Source organism: Chlorocebus sabaeus, chromosome 28 (assembly GCF_047675955.1).
Source record: "Chlorocebus sabaeus isolate Y175 chromosome 28, mChlSab1.0.hap1, whole genome shotgun sequence".
NCBI lineage: Eukaryota > Metazoa > Chordata > Mammalia > Primates > Cercopithecidae > Chlorocebus > Chlorocebus sabaeus.
Window position 1 is genome coordinate 3,168,858 of NC_132931.1, and position 20,006 is coordinate 3,188,863.

Sequence of the window (20,006 nt, forward strand, 5' to 3'; positions counted from 1 at the left end):
ATGCTTCCATGTCTGTCTCCCTACTGTAGTGTGTAAATGCCATGGAAAAAAGGTTATTCCCTGTATTGATCACCACCAATTTCTCTAAACCTAGAACAGCCCCTGGGGCAAGGAGTTGACAGTCAGTGAATATTTTTTATTAAATGCTTGAACTCCATTATCCTATATCCCTCTTGAAGTCTTATATAGCAGTGATGTCTAATCTAGTAAGAAAAGCAACCACCAATATGACTGAAAATTAAATTCAAAAAATGCTGGCTACAAAGACACTCCAAAGTTCAGTCATTCCTATATATATATATAAAAAGCTACACAGTAAAATCAAGGTAAGGTGGGCTAAAACAGCAGGGGAAACACTGGTCCTCTCCCAAGGATGTTACGGAGTGATTGCTTGTGTGCTCCAAAATTCCTATATTGAAGTGCTACCCCCCAGTATAATGGTAGTAGCAGGTCAGGACTTTGGGAGGTGATTAGGTTTCAAAGTGGTGATGTGAGTGGAGCCCCCATGATGAAATTAGTATCCTATAAGAAGAAAAGATTGGAGCCCTCTCTCTTCCCACCATGTGAGGACACAGCCAGAAGGTGGCTGTCTGCAAACCAGGAAGAGAGCCCCCATCAGAAACTGACCATGCTGATGCCCTGACCTTGAACGTCCCAGCTTCAGAACTGCGAGAAATAAATGTCTGTTGTTTAAGCTGCCTAGTCCATGGTATTTTTGTTATGGTCGCTTGAGCTAAGACATAAGAACTTTGACATCCCTACATTACTGTAAAGGAGCCTCTGGGGTGACTTCAAGCTCTGAGCAATGACAACAAGAAATACAATATAAATGTTGGCCAGTATGACATTTATCCCAGGTGGCTCAGGAGATTCCACTGAGGGTGCTGTGTGCTCTGAGTGCAGAGAAACCAAGCATGACCCTGGGAGGCTGTAATTGTTTTCTTGGTAGGTAAAACACAGGAAGTTCAGCCACAAAGGATAAAAATAGTTCTCTTGGAAGTAGGAATCTTGAGTTAGAGCAGCGATGCTGCTCCAGGTGACAGGAAGCATGGGCAGAATGGGAAGAAATGGAGACCATCCATGGCACAGGTTGGCAGGCAGGGCTGCTCTGGAAAAAAAGTACCTCTGTCCAGCCCTTGGGTTGATCTCAAGTCACTCAAGTCACTCAAGTCACTCCTGCAAGTTCCTATTTTCTTCAAGGAACCCTATAGACCTGCAGAGCACAAGATGTGTACCTACACCCCACCTGCATTCTGAAGTAGACCCTAAGAGCTACAGCAACCTACCCGGGAGGCAGGAGAGAAAGTATAGAAGTGCTTTTCTCTACCCCTTAGATGTCCAGGTGTACTGCAATCAACTTCTCCACTCCAGCTCTGGAATTAAGGGGTTCTACTGCCGATCCCATCATCACATACCAAGGGCTGCTCCACCACTCCTCTGAAAAAGTGTGACTCAAGTCCTAATCTTTGTCTGCTACTAATCATGGTAGATTCTGAGTGGGAAGGAAAATAAAGTCTCAGGACCCCAAAGTAACTATGCCAAAGGGGAAAGTTAAGCTTGGGGAGTGAATAATGCAAAAACTGCCCCCTCTCTTTTTTTTCCTAAACAGAAAGCTGCAAGATAGAAGGTTACATATCTCCCCAAATGGCCTCCTTCACCCTGACAACATAAATTAAAAGCTTACCTTTACAGGTTCTGGAGAAAGACAAGACTAGAAATCATCCCTCTGTCCACCAAGAGTCAAATGCATATTTGACTTCTTCCTCTACCGTATGTTTATCTTATGTAAAATGCAGTTGACTGATTGCAAGATAAATGCATAATCTACTTTTCCTCTATCCCCGCCCGCCTTTCATTTTCAACACGTGGATCCAGTGAGTGCTAATGAAAGCCTCATGAGAAAGTGGCTACTTATCTCACTACCTACCTTCACTTTCTTTCTCTTTCCTCCTTCTCATCCTGCCACTGTTTCCCTTTCAAATATTGAAGTCCTCAAAACCCTCTTTAGAAAAAGCACAGGTCTCAGATCCTACTGTAATTTTTATCTCTTTTTATCCAGGTGCGTTCTCACCCCTGGCAAAATAAACCTCTAAATCGATTGAGACGCGTCTCAGACACTTTTTGGTTTACGTGAGCAAGCACTAAATTCCTCAATTATCTGAATGAGGAAGGTGATAGCTCTCCTCTCCCCATGGGGAAAGGAACAGAGATTTAAAAAAAGATGAGCCAATTTAAAGAGGGCCTGTATCCATAAGTAGGGAGTGGGGGTGCTATCCAGGGTCTTATCAGAATCTCAGGGAGTGTTTCTTAGAAGCCCAACCTCAAAAGGCACTATCACCACATCTGATGAAGTCCTTTCTTGACCATGAAGCCCACTCAGGAGAAAGTGAAAGACAGAGAGAAACTTAGGTGATGTAGTTTGTTACATAATTAAGAAGCTTCAGTACAAGACTTGTAGTGTAGACGCAGGGCTGTCCCCTCTATCCCCCTCCAGCTGCACTCTGCTAGCAGGGATCTCCTGGCAGATGCACAGCCCAGTGGACTCAGGGCAGAGGGAGATGTGTAGTCCCATAAATGCAAAGCCAACCCTAGCCTCTCCCCAGCTCCTAAGGCATTTCTGTCTCTTTGTATCCTTTGCGAACCAATCATGGAGTGGTGTATTAGTCTGTTCTCACACAGCTATAAGGACATACCCAAAACTGGGTAATATATAAAGAAAAAGAGGTTTAATGAACTCACAGTTCCACATGGCTGGGGCGGCCTCACAATCATGGCAAAAAGCAAAGGAGGAGCAAAGGCACATCTTACACGGCAGGAGGCAAGAGAGAATGAAAGCCAAGCAAAAGGGGAAACCCCTTATCAAACCATCAGATCTCATGAGACTTACACACTATCACGAGAACAGTATGGGAGAAACTGCCTCCATGATTCACTTATCTCCCACTGGGTCCCTCCCACAACATGTGGGAATTATGGGAGCTACAATTCAAGATGAGATGTGGGTGGGGACACAGCCAAACCATATGAGGTGATCAGGCTCTGGTGAGGGAAGTCTCACTGTCCAACTGAAACTGAGCAAAGCAAGACAGTAATTCTGGCAACTGCAAACCAAGAAGTTCGAATGTATACTTTAGAGAAAGGAAGCCATTAGAGACAGAGCCAGGCTGAGCAAGGCATTAGATTAGAACACATTTCAGAAAGATAAGCTCGATTTCCAGTGACAGGCTGGACACGCACGGAGGTCATGGGGCCAATTAGGAGATTTTTACCAAAAGAGATGGATGATGAGATGGGCACTGGATGAGGATGGGCGGGAGAAGAGAAGACAGATGGTAGAGATTTACAATAGTAGATCCATCAGGACTCAGTGCCTACATCTCAAGGAAGGCACTGGGGACAGCAGTACCCCAGGCCCCAAAAAGGGCCCTCCACCCTTCACTGTTTATGAGCTCAACAGTTTCCTACCTTTCACTGGGTTAGCGTCTACCTCTTTGGGTCAGGTTAGACCACAATGCCATCATTGATCATTCCCAGCTGGGCTCAGGTCCGTCCCCATGTGCTCCCATAATGCCTCTTAGAGGAATATCACTTACCCCATCGTGCAGTTTTTTGTTGTTGGTGTTGTTTTTTGAGACAGGGTTTTGCTCTGTCACTCAGGCTGCAGTGTGGTAGCATGATCATAGCTCACTGCATCCTCGACCTCCTGGGCTCAAGCGATCCTCCTGCTTTGGCCTCCTGAATTGCTAGGACTACAGGTACATGCCACCATGCCCAGCTAAATTTTTAAATTTTGTTTTTGTAGAGACAGTCTTGCTGTATTGCCCAGGCTTGTCTCAAACTCCTGGCCTCAAATGATCCTCCTGCCTTGGCCTCACAAAGTGCTGGGATGACAGGCATAAGCCACCATACCCAGCCCTCCACTGTGAACTCCTGTAATTGACTCATCTGTTTTCCCAACCAGACCTTACAGAGCGGCAGTGCCATCTGTCTCAGTCATCAGTGAACCCACAGTCCCAGGATACAGCAGCCTTTCTTCCATGTCAATTTCTCTTACTAAATTTTCCTACGTGTTTTTTCCCCTAGGAAAAGTTAACTAATACCTTAAAGGATTAAAAAGAAAAAAATAGCCAAGGGGCCGGGAGCAGTGGCTCACACCTGTCTCTCCCAAAGTCTCAGCACTTTGGGAGGCCGAAATGGGCAAATCACTTGAGGTCAGGAGTTCGAGACCAGCCTGGCCAACATGGTGAAACCCTGTCTCTACTAAAAATACAAAAATTCACCAAGCGTGGTGGTGCATGCCTGTAAACCCAGCTACTCGGGAGGCTGAGGCAGGAAAATCGTTGGAACCAGGGAGGTGGAGGTTGCAGTGAGCCAAGATGGTGCCACTGCACTCCAGTCTGGACGACAGAGCAAGACTCAGTCTCAAAAAAACCAAAACAAAAACAAAAACAAACAAACAAGAAAAACAAGGGAAGATTGAGTTGTTAATCATTCAAGCTGGGTGCAGGGAGGTTTGTTATATTTTTCTCTCTACTTTCGTATATGTATAAATTTTCCATAATAAAGAGCTGGAAATGAAAATAAAGTGAAATTGCCAAGAGAGGAATAAAAGTTGGAATTCAGGGTTCCTTGGCTCCTAGGGAACGGTCCAATCCATAAAAGACAGCTCAGCCTTTAGTTACAACAACCATCCCTGAAAAACAACACAAACAGCTTAATCAACCCGAGAACACAGAAAAGGCTGTTTGTGAAACTTAATTGCCATTTTAATATGTTTTAATTGCACAGAAATGCTACTTAATGTAGTGTTTCAGTTTCCATTTGCCATTTTGGGAAATTTCAGTGCTCAAAAAAAGAGGAGGCCAGGTTGGAGCTAAAGGAATCTTGGCCCATTTGACAATCATGAAATATTTTCCTTGACAGCCGACCTGGGCCTCAGGCCTGATTCTCCTCATTCTTCCCCCTCCACCACTGCCTTCCCCCTGCGTACAAGGAGCCAAGTTTGTGCCTGGTTGTCAGAACAGAGAGAGGGAACAACGCCTAGAGCAGTACCTGGGCACAGTTCATTACCAGAATAACTGGGGCACAGCCAAAGTGGGCCACTTCCCAGGGGGTGGGCCAGAGAGCCCTGAAAAATATCCCCAGCCTCAATGGTCTCTCACATTCATCTCTGAAGGGGCCTCAGAGCAGAGAAACAGAAAGAGCTGAGAAGCAATGTTGCCCTCCTGAACATTTTTGCTCATGGCCCAAGCTGACTGAAGCAGTTTTTCAAAGAACATCTACCCAGAAGGCTAGTGGAAAACCTGGAGGTCTTTTATGAGTCAGAGACAGCTAGGCTTTCTTAAGGAGCTGGAAGTCAGGGCATGTCCACCCAGACAGAAGAACAGCTACCCTGGGCTACCTCTCACTGTCACGTGTTATGACACAGACAGCAAAGAAGGCCAACCCATGATGTTAGAAGGCTGCAACCCAGGGCCGGGCACAGTGGCTCACGCCTGTAATCCCAGCACCTTGGGAGGAGTGAAGCGGGTGGATCACTTGAGGTCAGGAGTTCGAGACCAGCCTGGGCAACAAGGTGAAACCCTGTCGCTACTAAAAATACAAAATTAGCTGGGCATGGTGGCGCACACCTGTAGTCCCTGCTACGTGGGAGGCTGAGGCAGGAGAATCGCTTAAACCTGGGAGGAGGACGTTGCAGTGAGTCAAAATTGCACCACTGCACTACAGCCTGGGTTCACAAGAGTGAAACTCTGTCTCAAAAACAATAAATAAATAAAATAAAATAAAATAAAAAATGCTGGAACCCAAATTAGTACACTGACATAGGGTTCGTGTTGAGACTTAACTGCAGATAAAAGGAAAAATTCCTCTTCATCCTAGCAGATGTGACACGTCTATGGACACATTCCTAAGAGTACTATTGTACATGGCAGTTACTACCAGAAAAGTCTAACAGAAGCACAACTCTGGGATATATGACAAGAGAAGGGGCCCCTGGGCAATCCAAGCAACAGTATCAGAGATGTCTGTTGTGGGGGATATGCAGGACTGCCACCTAAGGTTGTGGAGGTTGTGCACTGCCCAACTCAGGGGGACACCATGGTAGACTTATATATTTACGATGATGGTTTTCCAGTAAATGGCAGGAAAGGGTCTTCAAAAAGGGTACTTTTGCCTAATTTGCATAAAGTGCTACTCAGGCCAGCAGGGGTCTAGTGACAGGGACTGGAGTTTAACGGCTGGACGAGGGCCACGTGGGCTGGAGAAGGCGTGCAGGAATCCAGTGCTAAAGGGATGAAGTTCTAGGCAAATGGACTAGGTCTCAACAGGAAATCAGACCAGGTTGTGCCACTGCGAGATAGTCTTCAAAAGGCTTCCCACTGCTTTTGGAATAAAATCTCCCAGGGCCACGAGCGTTGCTTGCAGGATCTGCTGCTCTCACGCTCTCCCTTAACCTCATTCTGCCCCTCACCCCCCTATTATCTACACTCCAGGCACCCTGGTTTCCTATCTGATCCTTGCCAAATCCAAGCCCATTCCCACTTCCCTGTTTGTGCATTTGAACCCACTGCTTGAGATGCTTGGCCCTGTCCTGCTAAGCTGGGTCCATCCCTTTCTCTCTCTTTCTTTTTTTTAGAGACAGAGTCTTCCTCTGTCACCCAGGGTGGAGTACGGTGGCACGATCACGGCTCACGGCAGCCTTGAACTCCTAGGCTCAAGTGATCCTCCTGCCTCAGCCTCCTGAGTAGCTGGGACTACAGGTGTGCACCACCATACCTGGCTAATTTTATTATTAATATTATTTGTGGAGATGGGGTCTTACTATGTTGCCCAGGCTGGTCTGGAACTCCTGGCCTCAAGGGATCCTTCTGCCTCGGCCTCACAAAGTACTAGGATTACGGGTGTGATGCATTGCATCCAGCCTTAGCTGGTCCAACCTTACCTTGCAGGTCTCAGCTCAGGGAGGCATACCCTACCTTCCGAGGATGCAATCAATAGAATGAACAGAGCTTAGGAAAAACAAGACACAATTTAAGAGAAAGATGCAAAAGAGATCCCTGAATGAGAAGAACAGGGAGGACGCCTGGTAAGGAGACACTGTCAGGACATGGCCTGCATCCCTGAGGTCTCCCTACACCTGCTGAAGCCCTCGGCTTCCAGGGCCTCTCGGTCTGGGTGGATTCCGTGTTCTCCCAGTCATTATGACCTTGGTCTACAAGTCTGCACTCTGGGGCAGGTTGGTAGTGGCAGGAAATTAGCACCCAGGCATGACCCAACTGATGGAGGACAAAATTTGCGTGGACAAAAACCTCAGCAAATCTATAGACAGGCAGTAGATTAGTGATTGTCTAGGGCTGGGAAGGATGGAGGGGCTGAGAGATGATGGCTAAGAAGTATGGGGTTTCTTTCTGAGGTAATGAAAATGTTCTAAAATGGATTGTGTTGACGGACACACAGTTCTGTGAATATTCTAAAGGCCATTAAATTTTACATTTCAGGGGCCAGGTGCAGTGGCTCATGCCTGTAATCCCAACACATTGGGAGGCCAAAGTGGGAGGATAACTTGAGGCCAGGAGTTCGAGACTAGCCTGGGCAACATAGCAAGACCTCATCTCTACAAAATAATAAAAAACATTAGCCAGGTGTGGTGGTGCACAACTGTAGCCCCAGCTACTCGGGAGGCTGAGGCAGGAGGATTGCTTGAGTACAGGAGTTCAAGGCTGCAGTGTGCTGTGATTGCACCACTGTACCCCAGCTTGAATGAGAGAGAGAGAGAGAACCTGTGCAAAGGAAAACAAAAAACAAACATTATACCTTTTAAATGGAGAATTGCATGTCGTGTACATTATATCTCAATAAAGGTAATTAAGAAAAGCAAAAGACCCCCAGTGTCCTCTTCTCTCTTGGGGCAATGTTGAAGGATGCTGCACCCCGCTTCTCAGGGGATCTCCAGCAGAGTGAACCCCAGCTGCCCATAGTAGTGACCCAATTATTAAGCCTCCATCTCTCTGTTTCCATGTTCTGCCTCCCTTCCGCTGACAGTGCTTTCTGGGATCAGCTCCCAAAGAAATTGCATGCCCAAATCCTAGCCTCGGGCTCTTTGGAAGCATCCCAAAAAAAGATACAGGCTCTAGTTTGAATCCTAGCTCCCGTGACAAACTTAGGAGCTATGTGACTACGGGTAAGTTTAAGGCTCAGGCAAACCAAGTGTTGCCCTAGCTATATAACAGCGATAATTATGCCCACTCAGTCAACATACTTGTGAGGATTAAATGAGACAGTGAATTATAAATATCCAGAACAGGGGCTGAGCACAAGGATTAACAGAGATAGGGGTTAGCTTGAGTATACAGACACTCCTCCACTTATGCTTGGGGTTACATCCCCGTACACATCCTAAGCGGAAAAGAGCCTAAGTGGAAAACGCATTTCCTGTACTTAATCTCTAGAACATCACAGCTTAGCCTGGGCTATGTTACACGTGCTCAGAACACTTAACATTGGCCGACCGTTGGGCAAAATCATCTAACACAGGACTATTTTAAAATAAAGTGTTGCATATCTCATGTAATTTATTGAATACTGTTTTGAAAGCGACAAACAGAAACGGTTGGATGGGTACTCGGAGTACGGATTCTACTGAATGTGTATTGCTTTCACACCCTTGCAAAGTGGGAAAATCGTAAGTCGAACCAACGCAAGGCAAACAATTGTAAGTCGGAAACTGTTTTTATGGTGAAGTGACTGGAAAACAGGTGAGAGGCTGTATGCAGACACAGGGGACGGGCATGCACACGCATACACACAGAGACACGTGCACACAAGCACACACACAAGAACGTGTGCAGGGTCCCTTCCTGGGAACTTCTGAAGCTCCAGAACCCAGCAAAAGACTCCAAGCAAACTGCAAAACCAGCGGTCTCACAACCAGGGAGCTCGTGGATGTGCAGTCTGTCACTGGGGAAGGAACACAGTTTTCTGGAGGGAAGTGAAGCAGGGAGATGGTAAAATGCCCTCCAGGGTCCCTCTGGCCCCCATAGCCCGGGCATGAAGGCTGGGGACTTGGAGCACCTAGGTTCCTCAGAGCTGGTGCAGAGGAGGACCTGCAATTATCTCCTGCACCCACAATGATAGCAGCTCCAATAACACACTGAGAGTCTGCTAACCAGCTACGGGCAGGGCCGGGGGTGCTGCCTGTGCTCACTTCTCTATTTTCTCATGACTGCTCTAGCTTCCAAGGAGCCAGAAAGGCAGGCAAACGCTCTCACTGTTTAGCCAACAGCATCCAGGTTTCTGTCTTTTAAAAGCCAATTGGAAATTATACAGTGTCACATATACAAACACAATTTTTGCATGATGGAATCTGGATGCCGAATTGCTCTAATATTTCCAAGTTGCCAAAGCCTGGATCCAGGATTAGCTGGCTTCACGTAATTGCAACAGACATGGAAATCTTTTTAAAAATACGCTGATTAGTGTCACAGGCTTACGGTGGAGGTTGCGTTTATTTGTTGCCTCACCTGGAGACCAGGTCTCTGGCTCTACAAATCCCCCCAGGGAAAGAAACTAAGCAGAGGAAAGGGGAGGTTCACTCCAATGAGTGGGGGGCTGCAGGCCTACAGGAAGCCCCTCATTCCAGCAGCTCAGCCTCCGTCTCATTACGACAAGGAAACTCGGCACAATTAGAATGAGGGGGCTTAATTTCTTCAGGGTGGACTGGTACAGCTTAAAATACTTAATATTTTGTTTTATCTTCATTGACTTGTCTAATAATGCAGAAAATATCCTCCTCGGGCATTGAACAAAGGAGATTATCCTGTCACACAAGCTTAACAAAGCCTGTGAGCTGCATGCTGATCTGAGACGTGGGGAACTTGAATCCTCCTGCTTAAAACAATTAGGCTTATCATTTGAGAGAGGAGCTTCCTTCTCCTTCTTCATCCTGCATGCAGACACCTCCCAGCTCCTTCTCAACTCTACGCAAGTGTGCAGTGTTCTAGATCACTCTTTTACCTGACAGGTAATAAACAGGTCATCAGAAGATGCAAATTCCTGCTGCATTAAAGGAACACGGCTCGAAGATTAACCAACGCGTTGGTTCAGGGCCCAGTGGTGTCTATAGACACAGGCAGGTTTAATTTTCTTAGTGTGCCAAGGCCAGCCGAAAAAATTCGGACTCAAGGGGTCAAAGGGAACCCCGTGTGACTGCCAGGCAGCTGCTCCAGCAGAACTGTCTCCCAATTATTCTGGACCTGTGACAAGGTTTTCTCCAGAAATCACCTAGATTGTATATACATACCAAGTGTTTTCCTCATTTTAGCTGAATTTAATTTTCATTGTGTATAAAAAAATAAATTGCCAAACAACTTCAGGCTCAAAACTGTGTGTCAGGACAAGGGAAAGAGGGAGCAGGCTGAAGGCTTAACAGTAGACTCTTTGGTGCATTGAATGTGCCTTTTATTTTATTTATTTATTTATTTATTCACAGACAGGGTTTTACTCTGTCATCCTGGCTGGAGTGCTGTGGTGTAATCATGGCTCACTGCAAGCCTCAACCTCCTAGGCTCCAGCGATCCTCTTGCCTCAGCTTCCAAGTAGCTGGGAGTACAGGTGTGCACCACGATGCCCAGCTAATTTTTAGTTGTTTTGTAAATATGGGGTCTCACTCTGGTTGTCCGGGCTGGCCTGGAACTCCTGGCCTCAAGCGATCGGCCCACCTCAGCCTCCCAGAACGCTGGGATTACAGGCGTGAACCTCTCTGCACCTGGCCTGAATGTGCTTTTAAAATCCTTCCTTTGAAATTACAACTATTAGGTTGGTGCAAAAGTAATTGTGGTTTTGCCATTACTTTCATTGGCAATGACTTTGCCGCCAACCTCACAGATGGGAAGAGTAAGTTCTAGTGTTCTATAGCACTGGAAGAGGACTACACTGAACAACAATACATAGTCTCCAATAGCTACAAGGGACATATTGAATGTGCCAGTACGACATAAAAGAAATGACAAATGTCTGATATAATATTTATGCTAATTACCCTGACTTGATGACCATATATTGCATGTACTGAAACATCTCTATGTACCCCATACATATATACAATTATTATTTGTCAATTAAAACATAAAACTAAATTAAAAAAATTAATATTCCTAGGCCTGAGCATGGTGGCTCATGCCTGTAATCCCAGCGCTTTGGGAGGCTGAGGTGGGCGGATCACGAGGTCAGGAGATCGAGACCATCCTGGCTAACACGGTGAAACCCCGTCTCTACTAAAAATGCAAAAAAAAAGAGCTGGGTGTGGTGGCGGGCGCCTGTAGTCACAGCTACTCGGGAGGCTGAGGCAGGAGAATGGCGTGAACCCGAGAGGCGGAGCTCGCAGTGAGCTGAGATTGTGCCACTGCACTCCAGCCTGGGCGACAGAGCGAGATTCTGTCTCAAAATAAAATAAAAAAAGATAAAATAAAAATTCCTTCTATGCCCCAGTTAGTGTCCTCCTGTTTGATTTTAGAACTGTGAATTCCAATTTAAGTTTTATGGATACATAATATTTGCAAATATGTACAGAGTCCTGGTGATATTTTGTTACATGCATAGAAGGTGTAATGGTCAGAACTACCAAACCACCCAACAGTGCCACTACTACTGGGTATTTATCCAAAGGAAAAGAAATCTGTGTATCAAAGAAATACTTCTCCCTTGGTTTTGATTCTTGGTTTTGCTGTAGCCAAGAGACAGAGAAAGAGAGATCAACACAATGGGGCCTGTGGTTTCTGAATCTCAAGTGTATATGCAGCTTATTATGGAGCTAAGAGAAATGTTGGGTTGGACAATCAGAGACCTGAGTGCTTGGGGCCCCAAAAGCAGAAGTAGTTACTTCTCTTTCTGTTCTCACTACTTTTCACTAAGTTCTCTGAGGTCAGGCACTTATAAAGAGCCTGCCAAGGGCTTGTGTTGAAGGGGAAAATACACGCAAATAGTCACATAATCAACAACAGAATCGCTGGAGCCGGACATGGCAGGAGAAGCGCATGGCCTTCCAAGAGCACATAATGGGGTAATCTGACCTCTTTGGGAATGCTGAGGAGGTTCTCCAGGAGAGCTGACTTCTTTTTTGGAGACAGAAGCTCACTCTGTCACCCAGGCTGGAGTGCAGTGGCAAGATCATGGCTCACTGCAGCCCTGAACTCCCAGGCTGATGCGATCCTCCCACTTCAGCCTCGTAAGTAGCTGGGACAACAAGTACGTGCCACCCCAGACAGCCAATGTTTATATTTTTCTGTAGAGATGGGGTCTCACTATGTTGCTCAGGCTGGTCTTGAACTCTTGGCCTCAAGTGATCCTCCCACCTCAGCCACCCAAGGTATCAGAATTACAGGTGTGAGCCACTATGCCTGGCCCCGGGAGAGAGCTGATTTCTGAGGGATGAGAAGTAATTCACTGGTGGAAGAGGGAAGATACGAGATGCCAACAGCAGGACTAGCACATGCAAAGGTCCTGTGGCCTGGGGAAGATGTGGCAGGAAAAAGAGGAGGCGGGTCACGAGGTGGGAGCAAACAAAGTGAGGAGTGAAACTGTTCAAACTGGGGATAAAGAGAAAGAAAAGTCCAGAGCACACAGGGTTCTGTGGGTCAAGGAAGAGAGCAGACTTTTAATCCTACAAAGCCAGAAGGGGCCACTGCATGATGTAGTGTGTGTACACAACAGCGTGTGGGGTGTGATCCAACTTGCATTTTGACAAAAGTCCTAAGATTGCAGTGCGGGATATAAGCTGGAGAATGTCAGGAGGGGATGAAAGCAAACCAGTTCAAAGGTTACAGCAGAGCGACCCAGAGGAGAGATGACAATGGTATGACCTTGAGTCGCTGCGGCAGAGGGGCATAGAGAGATCTGAGAGCTGTTCAGGACATAGCATTGAGAGCTGATGGGCCACAGGGAGAGGGCAGTACCCAGGGTATTTTCTGACACTGCCCTAAATCCACGCCCAGCCCAGTAAGTATACTGAAAGACAGTAAAAAATACCAGACAGCAAATTGGACAAAGGCAATTTGTAAATAAGTGAAATATGTAAATAAGTAAACTAGGTAAATAAGTAAACTATGCAAAATATGTAAATAGGAAAAAAAGTAAATCAGTAAACTGCGAAATATATAAATAAGTAAACTATGTAAAATATGTAAGTAGACGATGTAAAATACGTAAATAAGTAAACCAAAAGACAGCGATAAACAGCAGACAGCGAATTTGACAAATTACCCTTGTCTAATTCGCTGTCTGGTGTTTGTCACCCTCTTTTAGTTCACTTATTTACCTTTTGTTTTGTTTTGTTTTGAGACGGAGTCTAGCTCTGTTGCCCAGGGTGCAGTGGTGCGATCTCGGCTCATGGCAACCTCTGTATCCCAGGTTCAAGCAATTCTCCTGCCTCAGCCTCTCGAGAGTAGCTGGGATTACAGACGCCTGCCACCATGCCCAGCTAATTCATTTATTTTATTTTATTTTATTTTATTTTATTTTATTTTATTTTATTTTATTTTATTTTATTTTTTTGAGATGGAGTCTCACTCTGTCACCCAGGAAGGAGTGCAGTGGTGCAGTCTTGGCTCACTGTAATCTCTGCCTCCTGGGTTCAGGTGATTCTCCTGTCTCAGCCCCCGAAGTAGCTAGCACTACGGGCCCGTGTCACCACACCCGGTTAATTTTTTGTATGTTTAGTAGAGACGGGGTTTCACCATGGTAGCTGGGATGGTCTCAATCTCCTGACCTCGTGATCCGCTCGCCTCTGCCTCCCAAAGTGCTGGGATTACAGGCGTGAGCCACCGCGCCGGGCCATTTTCTGTATTTTTAGTAGAGACGGGGTTTCACCGTATTGGCCAGCCTGGTCTCAAACTCCTGACCTCATGATCTGCCGGCCTTGGCCTCTCAAAGTGCTGGGATATCAAGCGGAAGCCACCACGCCCTGCCCTTATTTATGTATTTATGTATTTGACTATTTGCTCTAAGTAACTAGAATAAAAGCTCCATGAAGGCAGGAATGTCATCTGTCTCACTAAAACACGGGGTAGAATTACCCCTGAACAATAACACACTCTCATGAACCTGCAAGGCAGACCAGGTGGAAAGAGGAATACAATTCTGAAACCTTGACTACATTGAATTTGAGGTATCTTTGACATTCCCAAGAGATAATTCCCAGTAAGAAACTGTATGTATGGGTCAGGAGCTCAGAAAAGTGATACGGGCCAGGCACACTGGCTCATGCCTGTAATTCCAGCACTTTGGGAGGATCACTTGAGGTCAGTAGTTCAAGACCAGCCTGGTCAACAGGTCAAAGCCCTGTCTCTACTAAAAATACAAAAATTAGGCATGGCGGCATGTGCCTATAGTTCCAGCTGCTCAGGAGGCTGAGGCAGGAGAATCGCTTGAACCTGGGAGGCAGAGGTTGCAGTGAGCTGAGGTTACATCACTGCACTCCAGCCTGGGTGACAGAGCGAGACTCTGTCTCAGAAAAGTGATATAAATTATGACTTGTGCACAGAAGTGATCATTGACATGTGATTGTGTAGGGAACTGCTTAGGGAGAGAGCTTTGAGTCAGAAGACAAAGAAGTTTAGGTGTGAATCTTGAAGGATTTCAGCATTTAATAGCTGTGGACAGAATGATGGAGAAAAAAGTAGCCCAACAGGTAAGAAGATTGCTGAAAAAGTCCAGATGAGGGTAATACAGTGGATACCAAGGAATCGGGCATTTCAAGGTGGGTGATCAACAGTGCAGGGGGCTAATGACCAAGACAGCAGATATTTCAACAATGTCTGACTTAGCAACAGGGTGTGCCTATTAAGAGCCATTTCAAGCACTTGATGGGGCAAACTGATATCCTGGGGTGAAGTCAGAGGCTGTTTCGGCAACTTCATGCTGTGGAACACATTATTGTAAACTTAGTTTATTAAAACAGTATATTCGCTCACAAATCTACAATTGGGGGTCAAGCGGAGTAAGGATGGTTGTCTCCGTTCTACTCAGTCTGAGATGGGTGACTCCAAGGCTGGGTGCTGGAATCATCTAAGGTATTCTTCACATCTGTGGTTGATATTGGGAAGATTGAAACAGTGAGGATGAAACACCAGGAACTCCTTGGGCATCCCTTTCTGCATCTATAGTTCCTGTTCACATGGTTTTCCCAGCATGGCGACTTTGAGGAAGCCATCCTTTATACATGTTGGCTCAAGGCTCACAAGATGCACGGAGGGAGAGACTGAGACAAACACACACACACACACACGCTCGGCACTTCTCCTTCCTGCCATCACGTGAAGAAGGACATGTCTGACACGTGTTGAAGGATGACCTAAACCCAGAAGGTCAGGCAGCAACCACCTTATTCCATCATATTCCATGGGCTGAGATAACAAAGATTCTCCCAATTCCGATGAATATGACCCCATCTCTCAGTGGAGAAAGTGTCAACATCACACATAAGAAGACCAGGAAGGATGGGATATACTAATACGATTAACTTTGGAAAAGAACTTGCTGCAAAAATCAATGGGTGGTGAGGGATGGACACAGCACAGGTTGTGAAGTTTGGTCATAAGGGTCAAGAGAGTAGATGCTGGCAAATACGAAATTAATTTGTTTCTTTCTGCTTTGATTTTAATGCAAGAGCTTGCGTATGATGAAAGGCCAGTGGGAGAGACTCACTTGAGAGGGAAAGGTTGAATAAACAAGAGAGTTAAGGGATTATCCATAAACAGTGCAAAGTGCCTACAAAGACACGGAATGGAATCTGAGTGCAGCTGAAGGGTCGGGCTTAAGAGGAGACAGGGCTCCTCTAGTGAAATGGGAGGGAAGAAGGGGAGGGTGGTAATCTTTCTTAAGTTTGTCTTTGCCGCCCTGAGGACAAGCAGATTCCTGAGAGATGGTTCCTGCTTCCTCTGTGCAACGGAATATGCAGTCATTTGCTGTGAGAAAGAGGGAGAAGGAAGGACAGATGTTTGGGGGAGTAGCAAAACCATGTGACACTCTATATGAGTGTAAACATTTCCTTAACCATGGCCACAGAGTGGAGGGCAGGGTTGCTAGGGGTGCTGATAAGAGTCTGTCTGCCCTGCACTAAGCGTCCCTATCAACTCTCAGGACACGGGTTTTGGCCAGAGAAGACCCATCTAGGGTTGAGGTCTTGCCATTTGTATACAACAAAAAGACGGAGGTGGGAAGCCATGATGGTGCATATTTCTAATCCCACCACTCTTGAGGCCAGAAATTTGAGACCAGCCTGAGCAACACAGCAAACCCCCATCTGTACATATATATATTTTTTAATTAGTCAGACATGGTGGCAGATGCCTATAGTCTCAGCTACTTGGGAGGCTGACGCTGGAGGATCACTTGAGCCCAGGAGTTTGAGGCTGCAGTGAGCCATGGTCACACCACTGCACTCCAGCATGGATGACAGAAAGAGACCCTGTCTCAAAAAATTAGACTAGGCTGGGCGCGGTGGCTCACACCTGTAATCACAGCACTTTGGGAGGCTGAGGTGGGTGGATCATTTGAGGTCAGGAGTTCAAGACCAGCCTGGCCAACATGAGAAAACCCTGTCTCTACTAAAAATACAAAAATTAGCCAAGCATGGTGGTAGCGCGTGTAATCCCAGCTACTCAGGAGGCTGAGGCAGAGGAATCGCTTGAACCCAGGAGGCAGAAGTTGCAGTGAGCTAAGATCATACCACTGCACTACAGCCTGGGTAATGGAGAATCTGTCTCAATAAATAAATAAATAAAAATAAATAAATAAACAAACAAACTAACTAACTAAAAAGACAGTGGAACAAGAGCATTGAGCACAGGAATGATTAAAATGAAGAGCCCTGGAATCTACACTAGATCAATACGGTAAAGAGGGAGAAGAGAGGACAGAGGTTTGGAGGAGTGGCCAAACGCAGCACTCACTATGATGATAGGAATTGCCTTAGCCATGGCCACAGGTGAAGGACCACTTGGGGTTGGTGATCAGAGCCCATCTTCCCTGCAGTGAGGGTCCCTGGAATCTAAAAGGTAAGGGGAAAGCAATGAAAGGAGAGAGCCCCAGAAGAAACAGGTTCTGATGCCAGCAAAGGATGCTTGGAGGAGAGCCAGTGGGATAAGCAAGGAAGTGGCAGGGGATGAGTGTCTGAGTTACCGCTTTGCAGGTAATGACAAGCCCTGGAGGTGTAGCCGTTAAGACTGGATGGCTGAGAACAAGTGCAGGACGCCAACAGAGAGGAGGAAGTTGAGACCTGGAGAGACCAGTATGTCAGAAGGAACATCTTTGTAGACACCAAAGTCACTCATGATGGTGGTAGGTGGAGGATCAAGGAGGACCACGAATAGGGTCTGCCTCAGCTGAGTTCAAAATCATTGTGCAGTCAACAAACAGTGGTCCTCCGAATAAATCAGAGAATCTTTATTGAGTGCCTGCTGTTTTTAGAGCCCTTTGCTAAACACTACGGGAGGACACAAACATGCAAAATAGACGTTAAAAGTCATTCAAGACTATAATAAGGGAGACAGGGCAAGGCGGTACAATGAATTGTCAATAACTGCTCTAGGAAATTTACAGGCAAAAGCAATCAATTGGGATGGATGAGTGTATTAGTCCATTCTTATGCTGCTATAAAGGACTACCTGAAACTCAGCAATTTATAAAGGGAAGAGGTTTAATTGACTCACAGCTCCACATGTTTGGGGAGGCCTCAGGAAATTTACAATGGTGGTGGAAGGAGACACAAACACATCCTTGTTCACATGATGGCAGGAAGGAGAAGTGCCGAGCAAAAGGGGGAAAAATTCCTTATAAAACCATTAGATCTTGTGAGGAACTCACTATCATGAGAACAGCAGCATGGGGGTAATTGCCCCCAAGATCCAATTATCTCCCACTGGGTCCCTCCCAGGATATGTGGGGATTATGGGAACTACAATTTAAGATGAGATTTGTGGGGGGGACACAGCCACACCGTATCAATGAGTCAGGGTTGGCCTGACGGAGGAAGAGTGTGGATTAGAAATGGCTCTGGAGGATCAGGTAAAATCTGTACAGATGAAGAGAAATTGGGAGTGCATTTCAGGCAGATGGAGGCCAGAGTAAACAGTCTTCTTTGCAACACATTCTGAGTGTAAGGAAGCGTTTCCCTGGAATCTTTGGAGCACTCATCATAAAACAATTGCATCATTAATGAAAATGTTGCTGTATGTGGTATTTCCCCTCACTGTGATCTGAGCCTACACTTCACTGTACTAGGTTCAAGTTACACTGAGTCTCTCCTACTTACAATAATGTCTATAAATCAACATCATCTGAGATTAGAAATGTTATTTTATTTTTACTTTACATAGAGATGGGGGTCTTGCTATGTTGCCCAGGCTAGTCAGGAACTCCTGGCCTCAAGCAATCTGATCCTCCCATCTCAGCCTCTCAAAGTAATGGGATTTGGAAATGTTATTGGTTCATGCAAAATACCAGTAAATGAGGACTCCATTCCACTCCCCAACCCTGCCCCAACTGGGGCCTCGCTGCAGGTAAGAATATTAACATTCAGGTAAGCGGATGATGGTCTGAGAATGAAATGCCATTCGATTAAATGGCAGTTAAGTTGGACACAAGGTATGGAGATTTAAAAAAAAAAAAAATGCTTCACTGTCCTCTGTCTTCAGATCATCCAAAGAAAATACTTCTGCTGGGCCGGGCGCGGTGGCTCAAGCCTGTAATCCCAGCACTTTGGGAGGCCGAGACGGGCGGATCACGAGGTCAGGAGATCGAGACCATCCTGGCTAACACGGTGAAACCCCGTCTCTACTAAAAAATACAAAAAAAACTAGCCGGGCGAGATGGCGCCTGTAGTCCCAGCTACTCGGGAGGCTGAGGCAGGAGAATGGCGTAAACCCGGGAGGCGGAGCTTGCAGTGAGCTGAGATCCGGCCACTGCACTCCAGCCTGGGCGACAGAGCAAGACTCCGTCTCAAAAAAAAAAAAAAAAAAAAAAAAAAAAAAAGAAAATACTTCTGCTGAAAGAGTTGCTATGGAGATTCACAAAATATTCCAATGTCCTGTAGGTCATTCTTACAGGTAGAGTTGGCACAGTGCAGATTTCAAAGAAAATATCAACAGATGCTTTTAGTATTAAATGTCACCGTGTCCTCAAAGGTAGCTTAACTCAGAGCTTCTACATTTTCACAAAACCACAGAATCTCTGAGTTAGGAAGGACCTTAAATGTCATCTGTTTCAACCCTATTCATCTCTTTGATGGAGTTATCTGGCTTCTGCAAGAACATTCATCTCCAGGGTTTTCAGAGGCAGCCAAGTTGCTCTTAATGTGATGCTGTGATGCTTCACAGACACAACAAAGGGTCCTCTACTCCCCAGTCCCCAGTTGTATTCAGATCTTCTGATTCCAGCCATCTTGACTCTGGGCAAATGTTCATCTCCTCCTTGTACACCCAAACCCATAAATCTGACATTTTAAATCCTGGCTCAGAAATCCAAATTCCATTCACTGACTCCAACTATGAGGCTAAACATTCACCTCCTGTTTCTTTCCAATATTACATAGCCCTTTCTCTCTCTTGTCGTTGCTTTATTTATTTATTTTTTTGAGACAGAGTCTCACTCTGTTGTGCGGTGGTGTGATCTCAGCTCACTGCAACCTCCGCCAGGCTCAAGTGATTCTCCTGCCTCAGCCTCCCAAGCAGCTGGGATTACAGACGTGCACCACCAGACCTGGCTAATTTTTGTATTTTTAACAGAGACGGGAGGTCTCCCCATGTGGCCCAGGCTGGTCTCAAACTCCTGATCTCAAGTGATCTGCCCACCTCAGCCTACCAAAGTCCTGGGATTACAGGTATGAGCCACTGTGCCCAGCCCCCTTTCTCTCTTTTGTATCACAAAAGTAACAAATTCATTGTAGCAAATGTAGCAAATACAATAAATTTTTAAAATGGTAGTCACTCATCTTCTTGTCTTCAGGAATAACC

At 45.9% G+C, this 20,006-nt stretch overlaps 1 protein-coding gene across 2 annotated transcripts in view; it reads right to left on the minus strand.

The window, feature by feature from the left end:
* GALNT17 (polypeptide N-acetylgalactosaminyltransferase 17) overlaps positions 1–20,006 on the minus strand; it is a 594,162-nt gene that overhangs the window by 195,766 nt on the left and 378,390 nt on the right. The gene's annotated exons all lie outside the window — the stretch shown is intronic.